The sequence below is a fragment of the Cupressus sempervirens genome, chromosome 10, assembly GCF_028749045.1.
Source record: "Cupressus sempervirens isolate cs-2001-9-10 chromosome 10, ASM2874904v1, whole genome shotgun sequence".
NCBI lineage: Eukaryota > Viridiplantae > Streptophyta > Pinopsida > Cupressales > Cupressaceae > Cupressus > Cupressus sempervirens.
Window position 1 is genome coordinate 910,997,609 of NC_143127.1, and position 15,975 is coordinate 911,013,583.

At 36.3% G+C, this 15,975-nt stretch overlaps 1 pseudogene; it reads right to left on the reverse strand.

Moving 5' to 3' along the window:
• The window catches only part of LOC149536948 (protein TRANSPARENT TESTA 9-like), a 128,987-nt pseudogene extending 126,612 nt beyond the window's left edge, over positions 1 to 2,375 (reverse strand).
• Positions 2,376 to 15,975: the final 13,600 nt, after the last annotated feature.

A 15,975-nucleotide genomic window follows, 5' to 3' on the forward strand; every position in this document is an offset into this window, starting at 1 on the left:
AGTTAGTAAATATTTGATTTAAAATAGAAAGAGATTAGTCACATTTTGAATGAGCAATGCTTCTTTGCAATTACAAATATGTGATATGCAAATCAATGTGACCACCACCAAAGCACTGGATAATAAAACAAGAAAGAATGGGGAAATGGTGAACTCAGTTTAATCCGACTAATATTGGTAGTGATATGAAAGCAAGCTGGGCAATTTGAATTCTTAGTATACAGAAATTAACTTTGAGAGGAATGGACACAAAATTTTGAAACTACCAAAAAAACATAAAATTTCAAAATATCTTTGTGTAAAGAAGCAACTAGTGATCTAATGCTAGGGTCATTTGGTGTTCTCCCCAAAACTAAATAGACACCGCATATTTTCATTTCTTTTGCCTTTCAAATGGGGCTTCATAGTGTTGGAAATCTAATTGAAAAGCTCATTGTTGAATATCAAAGAGGGAGATAATTGCAATGAAGGAAGATTGTTGTTAAAAAAATGTTTTCAATCATTTTTTAGTCATTGATGTCAAACCTGCTACTTGTAGGAATGACATTTTCTTATAAGATCCAAGTACTATCACTTAGTTGATTAATGAAGAGGATTTGATCAACAAGATGTAACAAGAGTACCTAAGGGAAAAGGTTGAGTTATGATGTTGTAATGAAGTGCAAGGATCAATTAAGACAATGGTCAAATGATGTATTGATAACATACTCAAAGATACAGAGGCTGGTCACACTTAGAAACATTGGAGGAAGAAGTTGTAACAAGGTTGACTGCAAAGCTTAAACTAAGATCACTAGTGGGTTCCGAGCAAGTTATTTGAAGCCAAGAAAATTCTCGGTTGGATCCAAGTAATAGGAAATTCTAGTGTCTGCTAAGTAATCTTCAGATGCCAAGCATCAAGAAAAACACAGTTGATGTCGAGTAATACAGTATCTATCAAGCATTAGTATTTCAATAGTGTTGAGCTTCTACATTATTTCAAGTGAAAAAGATTCACCAAATATGATCTAACAAATTGGTTATGTTCAATTTTGTGAACAAGTTGGAAGATAAGGATGATGAGCTAGTGGCACAGAATTCTATGTAAACCATTTTTGAGCAAATTCAAGAGGATTATTCAAGAAGTCTCTAGAGGGAAAAAAAAAAAAAAAAAAGAGTTAGATGCAATAAATCCTACCTAATCCATATGAATTGAAATTAAAGAATGGAAGAATCGAGCAATAAAAAGAACTCCAAGACTTTTATTTAATAAGTCATAGACCAAGAAGAAAATTTTGGTAATATTGTTGCTGCTAAAGAGCCAAACTACAAAGTGGTTGGAAGGGTGTCAAGGAGAAGACATCTTTGAGAAGGAAGAGCACAGAGGCTCTACTTCTAAAAATGGTCATGAAGAGATGATTGCACTGGTACATTGTGTATGGAGACTCAAGGAGACTAAGCTTGAAAGGAGGGCAAGCTGTCAGTGTTACAGAGATTTAAGGCTAGGAAATGGTATGAGCTGAGAAGTGATCTGAGATTTGCAAGATAAGTTGTATGTTGTAGTCAGGTCAAAAAAAATTGATTACTCTCTAGCAATTGTATTAGATATGAAAATCCTATGGACTTAGGTTGGTTTAATAGCCATTTGTGAATCCTTTAACAGGGTGGCATTCCAAGTGAATGTTCTAAAGTCCTCTAACTAGGCCCACTTTTAACAGGGTGGTTAAATCCTCTATCAAGGTCACATTTAATAGTGTGTTGTAAGCCTTTAATAGGGAAGGCCTTTCACAGGGCATCACTTCAGAAGAGTGAGAATTGAGTAGCATGTTACTGGTAGTTTTTCCCAAATTGGCTTTCCATGTAAATCATTATGTTATGTGTTGATTTCTTGTGTTATGTTTGCATGATGATTTACAATAACTTGATAGTTAGAAAAGTTAAAGCTTGGATGAATGAATGGTTGAATGGGCTCACTATACTTAGTGAAAAGTTTGAATAGGACATTTGGACCTTAAATAACTAATTCTCCCCCCCCCCCCCACCCGCCCCCCCCCCCGCCCTCCCCCCCCCCCCCCCCTTAGTTATTCTAAATAATTTCTCACACATAGCCCTCTGTGCTTCATCCTTCATCAATCTATTATTTATAAAAGAAATCAAAACAAAAGTAGAATTTAGATGAAACCCCAAATTTCAAAAAATTGATAGTAAAATGTGTCCCCCCGAAATAAGCCAAGGAAAATTAATAGCATCATGTTTGGTTGGATGTTTCTTGTTGATGTTAGGCTTGTGAATGGAAAAAATCTTCAAGGTACCTGCCACTCTGACTTCTTCAAATACCTAGATGTTGAATAAAACCCCATTCCACCCACAAAAATGTCCATGGGTGGAGACCCCATACTTTTAAGTTTTCCTATTTGAGAATGGTATTTCCCATTAAATTCCTAATTTGGAAGCTTTCACTTCCTTAAAGATATAGATATTTCTTCTATGTCTATTGATGTTGGACCATGTTTCAAATAGTGTCTAGATAGAGAATCTAAAAAAACCATGTATTTCATATGCTCTTCAAAATATGAACAAATCCATCAACTAGCCTAAATGATAAAACAATTCCAGATATATGAGTGAAGAATTATTTCCAGATAAATCATTCTTGTTGTGTGATCTTCACTATATTTATGTTCTGTTTGGATTGCTAGCTACTGGACATAGTTTGTGTGGGGTTTTGGAAATCTTCTACAGTCAATTTTGGATTGGAGATTTTTATTGTTTGCATGGCAGGGCCTAGGATTTCTTCTGCGTTGGTGAGAACAATTGGTTCTTCTCCAACTATGCATGCAATGTGATCTGAATCATTTTATTCAAGGGAGAGCTCCAAGTTGAAAAAAGTTAATGGTTTTTTTCCGCGTAGCCAAGATCGCCATGTTCTGTTTATTCCTCCAACGGTTGTAATGGAGGACATTGATTATTGGACCAAGCATGCTTTGATATGCAAATTTCTTGGAATCCGGATTTCCCTATCTGCTCTTGAGGCATGGATCTGCCACTCATGGTAGGTGGAAGGCGATATGGAGATTATGTTGGCAGGGAATAGTTATTTTTTTGTTGTATTCTCTTGCATGTCTGATCGTGATCGTGTTTTTAAAGGAGGTCCTTATTTCTACAACCATGTGGGGTTATTTGTCAAACCCTGGCATTTAGGATTTAATTCTGCTAAGGATCTCCCTTCAACAGTGCCAGTTTGGGTTCGCTTGCCTCGCCTTCCCTTGGAATTTTGGCGTGAAGACATCCTTCGACAAATTGCTACTTTGTTGGGGAAGCCAGCTATGATTACACATCAATCCCTTGATAAAAAGGTTATTTCTTATGCTAGAATTTGTGTTGAAATTAATTTGAATAACCCATTACCAGATTCTTTGGAAATTTGTCTTGGGGCTTCTTCTTGGGTGCAACAGTTAGATTATGAATCCCTCCCTTTCCGCTGTCAGATTTGTTATGAGTATGGTCATTTATAGTGTCAGTGCCCCCATATCTCGACTTTCAAAGGAGTGGATGGCTCTACAATTGGCAATGCTGGTGGTTTGGCAGATACTACAGGGAAAGGACAATCTCAAATGGCTAATACTACCAAGGGGATGAATCTGCAAGATGCTATAGGTAAGGGTAAGGCTCAAATGCAGGATAAGGATGGATTTACCCCTGTTTTCCCTTGAGCTAAGGGACATGGTCAAAAGAGGCCTTTGAAAGAAACATTATTTGATTCAGGTTTAAATCACTTTGAGGTGCTGGATAGTATGGTTCTAGAGGAGGGTATTCCTCCTCCAATCTCTTCTAATCCATTTTTCCTAGATGAGGGATCTGTTCCTAATGATGCTTGTGGGGCATCCCAAGTTGTAGTATATCAGAATTGTGAGGTCCCTGTAGCTCCTGTGATAGAGGCTCTAGTGACTCCTATAGTGTTGGAGGATAATGATGTTGTTCTAGCTGACTTGGTTAAGGATGTGCTACCATTAGGTAAGGGCAAGGGATTTCCTCTCCCCTTGGGGTTGATACCTCAACCCTTTAAGCGGGTTTCTTTTACTCCTCTAAGGAGTGGGCATAAAATAGACCAAGAGAAGATTAAACTCATAGGAGATATATTGATTGAGTCTGGTTCAGTGAAACCTTTAGATTCTCATTTTCCCAATTCTACCCAATGATGATTATTCTCTCATGGAATGTTAGGGGGTTGAATAGCATCCCTAGACAAAAGGTTATTCATAACTTGGTGGTTGATCATAGTCCTGATGTTTTTTTGTATCCAAGAGACTAAGCTCTCTGTGGAGTCTATGGTCCAACATGCCTCTAGTATTTGGTCTCGTGGCTAGTGCCAGTGTGTTGGGGCAACAGGTAGTGCCAGTGGTTTAGCTATATTTTGGGATCCTCAAAATATTTCTCCCCTTGGCTGGGTGTCTTCTCACTCAGCTCTCTCTATGGTTTCTTTTGTTCTAGACTCAGGAGAGGTAATCATGGTTACTAATGTGTATGCACTTGTTGATCTTGCAGGAAAGGAGGAACTTTGGAAACATATTCAATATGTTAGAAATTTCCATCCTTATCACCCTTGGGTGTTAGCAGGGGACTTCAATTTAGTTTTAAGTCTGGAGGAGAAGCATGGTGGTTTGGTTAGATTGGGGCCTTCTTCTGCTCTTCTTCAGCAAAACATATCTCTTTTTCATCTCTCGGATGTTAAGCCTTCTAGTGGTCTCTATACTTGGAATAATCGCAGGACTGGTGTTGCTGCTATCTCAGAACGTCTGGATAGATTTCTTGTTTCTTGCTTCTAGGTTAGTGGCACCCTTACTATCTCTTTGGAAATCCTTGATTGGAGGGGTTCAGATCATTAGCCAATCAAATTTTTTTCTATAGGGGCTTGTGTTCTGAAGCATCCTCCTTTTAAGTTCCAGTTGATGTCACTTCGTGACTCCTCTCTTCATGATTTTTTTTTCTGTTGGTGGAAAGATGGTGCTTCTGCATATGGTACTGCAATGCTCTCATTTTCTAAAAGGCTTTAATATGTTAAAAGGTAGCTTAGGATATGGAATAGGCAATGCTTTGGGAACCTTCACTTTATGAAGAGGTTTGCTCAAGAAGATCTTGATGTCATCAAAAGGGAAATTAGAGATCGAGGTTTCTCAGAGGATCTTGGCAAGGTTGAATCCCTTGCTTCTAGAGCTCTAGAAGAATAGGAAATTCGAGAGGAAATTTTTTGGAAGCAAAAGGCTAGAGTTGATTGGCTCTAGGAAGGTGATTGAAACACTGCCTTTTTCCATAAAATAGTGCAATCTCACCAGAATTAGAGCATTATCTCTTCTTTGGTTAATTCTCAAGGTATCCAACTAAATTCCTTACCAGCTTTGTTCCTGGAGGCTACTTGGTACTTCTCTACCCTCTTCTCTTAGGACTCTCCTCCTGCTAATATTGAAGAAAATATTATTTTTTCCTATATTACTTCCCTTATCACTTAGGAAATGAATGATTATCTCATGTGTCCAATCTCTTTGGAAGAGTTAGACGAGGTGGTCTTTGGCATGCCTAAGGGGAAGGCTCTTGGTCCTGATAGCTTTCCAGTTGAATTCTTTCAAGAATTTTGGGACATCATTAATCATGATTTGTTGGAGGTGGTTGAGGAATCCTATGCTAGCAAGCAGATGCTTCGAGCTTTGAATTCTACATTCTTGACTCTTATTCCTAAGAGAGAGGGTGCTAATCAATTGGAGTTTTTTAGACCAATTGCCTTATGTAATGTGGTTTACAAAGTTATTACTAAGTTGATTGCTAAGAGACTGAAAAGGTGGCTTCCCATTATTATCTCAGAAGAACAAGGTGGTTTTGTTGCTGGCAGACAAATTTTGAATGGGGTGGTTATTGCTACTGAGGCTATTCACTCTATGGCTACTTCAAGGGAGAGAGCAATGTTTGTTAAGCTGCATATGGCTAAGGCCTACGATAGAGTTAAATGGAGTTTCCTAAGGAGTATTCTTCTTTCTTTTGGATTTAGCTCTGACTGGGTGAGTTGGACTATGAGTTGTGTTACTTCGACCTCTTTTTCTGTTCTTATTAATGGTCAACCTTCTCAACTATTTGGTGCTTCTAGAGGCCTCCGCCAAGGTGACCCTCTCTCCCCATATCTATTCATCATCATGGCTGAAGGCTTGGGTAGATTCATTAAGTATCAAGTGTCCCAGAATTCTATTCAAGGCTAGCGGTGGGGTAATGGCTTACCTTCTCTTTCCCATCTTCAATTTGTTGATGATTCTACTCTTGCGGGTCTTGCTAGGATCAAGAAAGCTGAAGCCTTTCGACATGCTTTGGACGTTTATTTGGCAGCTTTAGGCCAGAAATTTAATGAGCACAAATCTTCCATTTACTTTTTTAACACTCCTAATTCTATTCAACACAAGATTGTTGGTATCCTACGGTTTTAGATTGGGTCACTTCCTTTGACTTATCTTGGCATTCCTATTGATGTTTCTAGGCAGCCACATCTCTTTTGGAAAAATTTGATTACCAAGCTTCAGGATAAGGTAAATCATTGGATTCATAGATGGATTTCTACTGCTACCTGGGTTACTCTTCTTCAAGCTGTTATCCAAGCTCTTCCTACTTATAGAAGCATGGTTCAAGCTGCTCCTATTTACTTTCTCAAGGAGTTTGATGCTCTTTCCCGACAATTCCTTTTGAGTGATAATTTGCGTAGTACTAAATGGAGCTTGGTTAATTGGGCAACTGTTTGTAGGCCTAAAAAGGAGGGTGGTCTTGGTCTTCGATCTGCTCTCTTGAGTAGTCAAGCTTTGGCTGCTAAACTTTATTGGTGATGGTGTTCTGGACAACATCAACTTTGGGCTCATATTATCACTCATAAATATTTTCATGGTGCTAATCCTTGCTCTATTTTTGCACTTCCTCTTGAAGGTCGTGGCTCAATGGTTTGGCATACTTTGAAGACAGGTGTGATGTTGGTGAAGAGGGGTATGTTTTGGATATGCAAAGGAGGTTCTCAAGCTTTGTTTTGGTCTGATGCTTGGGATGGATTCTCTTCCATTTTATCCATTTACCATCATCTTCAGTCTCTTTGTGACTCTTTTCTTGCCACTAGATGGGATAAAGTGGCTCATTACAAGACTTCTAATCAATTGGGACCTATTGTTGGTTATAGATGGAAGCATTCTTCTGATTGGCCTCCTGGAGGTACAGACAATGATCGTCAGGAGCTTTCTCAAATTCTAGCCTCTAGAGAGTGTTCCTCTTTACTTGGTAATATGTTTTGGCTTGGGGTGATACCTTATCTAGTAAATATCATGTCTCTGTTGGGTATCAAGAGATAACTAGACAATTATTTGGGGATGCTGAGGTCCCTTGGTGGAAGCAAGTTTGGAATAAAGTTTCTTGGTCCAAGTGCAATTTTTTCATGTGGCTAGTGGCTCACAACCCTTGTCTTACCTAGGATAATCTTTGTAAATGGGGATTTCAGGGCCCCTCTTATTGTGTTTTGTGTGGTAATGGAGAGGAGTCTATCTCTCATCTATTTTTCCATTGCTCCTATTCTACTTAGATATGGCACCTTTGGTGGAGCGCTTGGGGTTTCTCTTGTAGGCATGCTTCCTCTTTGCCTAAGTTATGGGCCCGTTTGGGCAGTGCTCCCTCCAAGTCTTCTTCTCTCCATGCTACTTGGATTGCTGGCCCATCTTTCCTGCTTTGGCATATGTGGTTGGAGAGGAATCATCCTATATTCCAAGATGTTAGGCTTGGTGTTTTGCATCTTTGGTGGAAGATATCACATTCTCTTTAGGAAACTATTCATGTGAAGTGTGAGCTTGATGGGGGTATGGATCCGATTGATCTTGCTATCTGTAATCGCCTCAATTTTTATCTTCAGGATGGGGCTACAGCTCAAAGGTTTCCTTCTTTGTCCAGGTAGCTTCACCATCAAAGGAAGGGTTGGGTTAACCAGGATGGGCATTGGACTCCTCCTCCTTGTGGAGTTCTAAAAATTAACAATGATGGCTCTTCCCGTGGGAATCCTGGCCCTGCTAGTATTGGGGGAGTGGCTTGTTGTAGTTCTGGGGATGTTAAATTTTTCTTCTCAGTTCATAAGGGTGATTACACTAACAATCTCATGGAAGCTCAGGCTATTTTATATGCTATGGAACAGTGTTGCTTGCAGGGATGGAGTAAGATTATCTGTGAGTCTGATTTCCAGGTGGTGGTGAACATGCTTTCTTCGTAGGAGCTTGAGGATGTTAGTTGGCAGCTAGCTACTGTTATTAAGCATATTATTCTCTTCTCTACCTCTTTTCAATTCATTATGTTCACATATATTCCTCGTGAATGGAACAAAGCTACTGATTGTTTAGCCAAATGGGCTTCTAGTCATGATCCGGGTTGGAATATTAGGGATAGGAGGCAACTATCCTTTGAGATGGTGCAAGAATTTGTTGATATTGTTGCTTAGGATCAAGCTCCTTTTTGAGCTCTCCTTGTTGTATTTCTTTCTATCTTAATAAATTTTTACCCCTCTTTTCTCAAAAAAATAGTAAACATCAATATTCTCCTACACCAACTACATTCACCTTTATGATAGTCTTGTACACTTAATATCTTGGAATGTAGAGCTTGTATTTCCTCCTTTAAACATGCTAATGGCTTTGAAGATTCTTAACATTTCTTGGGACATCAACAGTAACCTTCCAACCACTAAAATGCCCCTAAGCTATGACAGTTATGTACCTCTGTAACAATCCTATATGTTCTATTTATTCCCTTACCATAGAACACCAAACCCTTGACAACTTGGAGGAGTCCGTTTTAGTATTATACTTGTTTTGGCACCCCATTATAACCATTCCACTTTGTGTCAATCTATGCAATGCATTGTTTCATTTTACTATCAAACAAGTTACAGTCAAAGGCATTTCTTTCCAAGACAAGCATAAAAGCATTCCATGATTGATGAATCCAATTTTAAACATCAACATGTACATATCTAGGTTTATCCTTACGCAATCTCAGAACTGCAAACCTCTTCCAAACTCCAGCAATGATCAAATTCACACTAAAAACAAATGAATTATTGTCGTCACACAGTCCCTAACAATATTTTCTATCATTCCCATTCAAATCCATATGCCAGACCTTATGTGGGACCCTGTAAGAGACAACAAATAAAACATATGACTCCTCTCACCATTCCATCAAGTTTGGATCCTTGGTTAATATGCAATGGGGAGCTAGTATGTTTTAATAACTCACTACTTATCCTAATAAGGGTTTTGACAATTTTCAAAGGCAATTGGATATCTCTGCCATAACATAATGAAATATGATGGAACAAAGATGAAAATAAAGAGCATGCAATCCTTCATAGTATTTAATGGATCATATTTCTATCTTTAATTATGAGAACATTATCTTCTTTTCTCATGGAGAGTTATGAGAACTTTATGATCGTCATTGGGTTCTTCCTATAGTGCATTATACATTATGTGTATAGATCTTGGATTAGAATTTGAGAAATCTCTCTTTGGCTTCTGCATATACTTGCACATGTACCAATCACTGAATCATTTAATGGTTGGCTCTCTCTTGCAAATTTGTAAATATTTCAAAGGACTTCAGGGTTGTCTTCTACGAATGGTGCATGATTGAAGTTTACATAGTAAGATAGCAGTTTTGAAGAGTCCATTTAAGCTTGATTAAAACTTCCATTTTCTTTAATGAGATGTATGCTATTGGGTCCTGATCCACAAAAAATTATTCATGAGGGAAATATGCTTGCTTTTTTAATTCCTCTGGGATCTTGTTTGAGGTTCTTTCAACTTCTAGCAAAGAAAAGAACACTAATTTTCAATTTGTTTGAGATCTTATGCTTTTGGGTTTGATGACTTGGTACTTGGAGAGCTAATATTTTATGCTTTGATTTCAAGAAATTCTCATCTTGTGTATTTGAAGATTGATTGATTCCTCTGTTCTTCAAGTAGCTCTTGCATGAAGGGGATAACTAATAATGGAGATTCAGTAGCAGATGACAAGCTGCATTTTTTAGTTCATTTTGTTTTATTTATATAAAAGAGTTTACCTAAATATTTTGAAGAGCGATTCCATGTTGTGCTTGATAGATGAGTTGTGGAATCTGAAGCAATATTTTTCTCTATAGCTTGCACCTTGAAAGACCGAAAAATCCTGTCAATGATATGGTGGAAACTGTGATACTGCATTGGGCTAGAAAATTTGACTTTATGACTCCTAACAGAATCAATGAAGCTGTTTCTGATGGGAAGATGAATAATAGATACTTAGTTGCGGTTGTAAGAAGGCTAGTTAAATTTATAATTTTGTTTGCAATCCTAGATACCAAGTTTTCAAGCATAAAGCTTCTAGATGTTGCTGAATACATTTTTGTAAATTGCAGAATCAATGAAGTCGTTTCTCAGGAAGATGGATATCAGACCCGTAGTTATTTTTTTGTAAGAAGGCTAGTCAATTTTACAATTTTGTTTTCAATCTTAGGTAACAAGTTCTTTCTCATATGTTGTAAGAGTGTTTCAATATTTTTCTCCAATTATTATATTGATTGATTCAAAACACCATCGACATGGCGTGATAAGTTTTAGATACATTGAAACATTTAGAATGTGATATATGACATGTTTGAGCTAGGAGACTTGCACCATGATTCATGTGCAATGCAACATCGAAGAACACAGGTGACTATCGTAGTTTAGGCTATGAAAGAATGGAACAATGGGGATTTTGTGCATCAAATATTTCGAAGGATATTATATGGTAAATGGAGGGGTTTATGTGTGAAAAGGAGTATATTTTGGGTTGGTTTGACAGACTGTTGCAAAGACATGAGAGGCACTGAGTGCCATTAACATCACAGGAAAAGCAGCACGAAGTTTAGAGTGTCCAAGTATTGAAGGAGGTCACGGGCCTTACAATTTAAGTGTTCATTTGCCAAGCGAGTATAATTGTCAAGTGGTGCAGCAACACTAAAGCATCAAATGCATTATGCTTATTATTATGATCTGATCAACCATATGTAAAATTATATAAGTGGTTATCATAATGAAAGTCCAAAAATGGTGTAAAATGTTTGTATTCAAATGTAGAACTTGCAAAATTATAAGTAGTACCAATATGTCAATTAAGAATTTGAACGGACTAGAATCCAAATAGGAAGTGGTAATTTAAGTTTGTAACTGCCTGGAAGAATTATAATGGATGAATCGATATGTGATCAAGCGTGATACAACAGAGGGAGGAAATAATGTAATGGTTAGTATCCCTCTGACAGTCACCTATTCCATTTTCATGCAAGAAATACATTTTTATTTAGCAGTACACACCTCTTGAATTTTGAGTCTTTATATTAACCTGTTTGTGGTTTGGAGCAGCAGTTAATGGATTCCTAATTTCTGATTAATTTTATCGGTTTGGGTGCATTTCATTTCTATTTCCATTTGAAATTGCTTTCAAACAGTCTATTGCATTAGGCTTTGACATCAGTTGATGGGTTTATGATAGTTTGCATTCATATTAATTGGTTATTGTATAAAATTAAAGCTCGCTCATGTTTTGATTTGTATAGGCATAAGAATCCACTTATTCTCATTTGTGAAGGAACTCCAACCGATCAAGAATCAGTTACATGCACAAGGCTAAATGTTTGATTTTAATAGCCTTGCTTATGTGAAATGCATCGGCCTTTCTTGGAGCAGATTTTATTTGGGAAAAATCTGGTTTTTAATATGTTTGATTAGATCATTGAATCGGTTGCTTAGTGCAGATTTGAATCTGCAAAATCTGATTTTGTTTAATTTGGATTATGCATGAAATTCTATGTGGGCTGCATAAAGTATCGGTTGGTTTAGAAAGCATAAATGCAGATCTTTTTTCAAAGTTAAAACATAGTTGAGTTAAAAAATCTGATTTGTAGAAGTCTTTTGCTCAGCTCATGAGAATCGGCTAAAAGCCAAACCAAAATGGCAAAATGCGTGGAGTGGAATTTTATGGAATAGAACTGAACCGATTTCAGATTTGTGGCTGCTATATTATTCATGTTTAATGGGTTGGTGAGAAACCGATAAAGCCTTCTCTTTGGATGTTTGAATACAAGTTTGGTTTTGGTAATTTCTTAGTATTAACACCCTTTTGATAATGATATGGGAAAATGGTGTATTGTAGAAGATTTGAATCGCAATGGCTCTGATAAATGTTGGGTAACATAGATTAAAAAGAAATGCCATGAAAAGAGAAAAGATTGGAAGATTGATTGTTGCCTCTTATAAATTATTTTTGTAAAAGAGAAATGCGGTTCGACAGAGTTTTTCTTTAGGGAAAAAATCGAAGAATCACTAAAGTATGAGAATGAATATGAGAGAGAATACATGAACTTTCTTTTCTCTCTGTCTGTTTACATCATCATGTTTGATAGTATAACAGGATATGAAGAGCCATAGAAATGCTGACTGGAAGGCATCATGAAGGGTCATAGTTTGTAAAGGGATTTAATAGTGTCAATGTAAGAAGGGAAAGATTGTAGGCCTTAGTAAGAGAGTTCGGTTGCTGTAGGAGTTTGCCTATCTAAGATTGAACAGAGGATCTTAGAAATAGATTTTAGTTGAGAGATAAACATAGTGATAAATGGAAAAAGAGGATCTTAGAAATAGATTTTAGTTGGGAGATAAACATAGTGATAAATGGAAAAATGCTGATGTTGTCCAAAAAGGGAGGTAGGATCAAGTTTTAATAGAATTTGGTTGGGTTAGTGAAGTTAGAGACCTTATGTTTAGTTTGATGGGAATAAAGAATAGTTAGGAATCGAGGATGAAATGAAAGTGAGAGATGTTGTATGGTGTGACAGTGGAAGAATGAACTTGAATCTATATTAATGAACTTCAATCATGCAGAGTTTGAAATGAAGAAGTTCAGCTCTTTGTATTTGTTTTAAGGTGTGGAGTGTTAAGGGAGGATGCTTTCCATCATAGACAAAAAAAATATCTAAGTCGGAAAAAATATTACAATAACCATAGTGGAGTTGAAGTTTGGACAAAGGCACGAGTGCATAAAAATAATTAAATATTATGTAAACAATTGGTTCAAATGATCTTATTGACAAGTATTTGATAAGAACGAATTTCAATATGAAGTTGTGTGGGATCTCTGTACACATGGATTGAGATGATTGTTATTTACCCTTCCAAATACCATGCAAATGGATGTCATTAAACATTTTAAACTTGTGCCATTTTGTACAGTTTCTAGCACCAATATGGATCTTGCTAGTGTACTTACAATTTCCAATCATGGTGCTAAAATTGTTTACAAAAAAGTATTACTAGAAGCAATTAGGTTGAAACTTGTGTTGTTGTGATGTGATGATCATGTTATTTTGTGTGTCATGGCTTCATGATGCACTAGCTCTAGATTGCTATGAAAACAAGTTTCTTACCTATGTTTCCTAACTTTGAGAGGCATGTGTATAGTCTAAACTTCATCCATCTAGACTATTTGCACATTGCTCAAGTTTAGAAAAAGGAACTTGACCAGAGAAACTAATTTTCAATATGCCAATTAAAATTTTGTATACTTGGCAAGATGCTTGGACATGGTGCAATAAGTCTAGAGTATAATGACAACACAATTAGTTTAATTCCTGTAGCCTACATTGTATAGTTTAAGTAGGATATTTTTAGGATCTCCCTGAATGATTATACTCTTCCATTGGAGTGTAGATGGTATGGATTATGTTGTGTTGTTGAATCATGAAAACATACAATGGAACTTGGTGATGGAATAGGTCTCTTAGTGGTTGGGGAAGCTCAACAATCCTTGAAGCAAAAGATGATGTTTTAAAGAATACAGTGTTGTAGTCTAAAAACTACAATCTTGTCATTATATCTTATATCCAATGGGTTAAGACACTAATAGTTGTCAAAATGTGGCCTACTCTAGAATGATAAGTTGCAAGTTGAATAGGCCTCACATCATGAATGGTCAATTTTCAAAATGACATTGGAATAATATGGGATTCAATGGAAATTCATCTCATCAATTTACTTAGGAGTGTTCTTGCATATATTTTCAACTATGGACATAGTCATTAGGGTTCTTCCACCATGTTTACTACCAAACTCTAGCATAGGGGATATTGTGTGTCATGTTGTGCCCTTGGTAGAAAGTATAGGATTGATACACATAACATTCCCTAAGTATGATAGAATATTTTTTTCTAGAAGATAATGATGGAATTCCTAATCAAGCCCTATTTTATAGAGCTACTTATTGATGAGCAAATAAGGGACTATGCACATGAAAAGATGGTTCTAACATGCAGTTGAGTAAGTGGTAGAGGCCTATCTAAAGTGAGGAGAGAAGCAATCTCTAACATCTCATAAATAATGATGGTGATCTAAAAAAATTATGCATCAGGGAGGTTATCTCAAAGTGTAGTGCTCATTTTCGTGTCCCAATCTATGTTAAAAAGTTTTCAAGACATAGGGATGGGTGGATGTGGCTCAAGATTCTTGACATCTTGGTTGATAAAGTCTTTTCTTGCTTGGGGTATACTATCATAGGGAGGTTTTGAGGCTCTTGTCTGAACATTGATGCTATTTGTAGATAGGCTTTGAAAAGATGGTGTTTTTCCAGTCAATTTTAGGTGGCTTAAATGTCAAATGGTTTCATTTCTATTCTCCTCCTAACTCCTTAAGGAAAGTAAGTGTAGTTTTTATGGAAGGATTTGGTTCTTACTAAATGTATCCTTTATTTGTTAAAATGTACTTCAGGATTAAATGCTTCCAAGGAAAAATCTAACTGTGTCTCCATTTGGGTGAGGCTCGTGGTGTTTCCTTTGGATTACTAGAGTGAAGAGATATTAAGAGGTGTTGCCAATGATCTTTATTCTTTTTTTTATACTGATAGGATCACAATTGATGTGAAACACCTTATTTTTTCCAATACTTTATGTTTGTATTGATACTAGTAAGTTGTTGCCTAAAACTATTAAGTCTCACTCCATGTTAGGTGTATTGGAGTATATTTCCACTACAAGTATTCTTCACTGGCTTTCTCTCACTACCACAGAGTAGTTAATTTTTCTCACTTGTGTTGGGATTCATCTAGAATAAGGAACTTAGTGATAAGTGATGAAGCATAATGATCTTTGATTCAAAAAAAATGTATAATAGTTTTGCATGAAACCCAAAAAAAAAAAAAAAAAATTTAGTCTTGGCCCAAACCTACACTTACATTATGTATCAATTAGATGATTGAATACACTGAGGATATTGGCTTTTCATTGCATTTCAAACCATCATGTGTCTTTCCACTCTATGATTTGATATGAAGGCCCAATAACTTTACCTTTTGAAGAAATTTATTTGAATAATGTCATCGGTAATGCTAACTCTTGTAGAACTAATACCACTGATCAAATCATTGTGTAGTTCCATAGGTGGGATTATGAACAACAGAATGGAGAGAAAATATATAATTGACAGATTACAAGAAAAATATAATCAAAGATTAAACAACCAATATACAAAGGAATTTGAAATCCCTACCTTAATATCTTAATTGAAAGTCTAGCGATTGAAAAGCTTCACATCAGATTGCAGTGATGCAGTCATCATTATTGCTGATTTATTTTCCCCCTTCTTCATCTCTTGTTGTAAGACAACACAAATCATGTGAAGAAATAAGAGAATGAAAATGAGTGCATGCTACCTCCTACCTTCCTCTTCTACTTGTTACTGTGCCTAAATAAAAATGAATGAGTTCTCATTACATTACCACCTAAATAAAAATGAATGAGTATTTTTTTTTTAAGTTCTAATTTTAGATAATAATAATAATAGTTTCCATTTTCATTTAAAATAATTAAAATAAATTAAATGCATACATTAAAATAACTATTTTGTCTTCCAAAATTCTTGAAATACACTTTTGTAT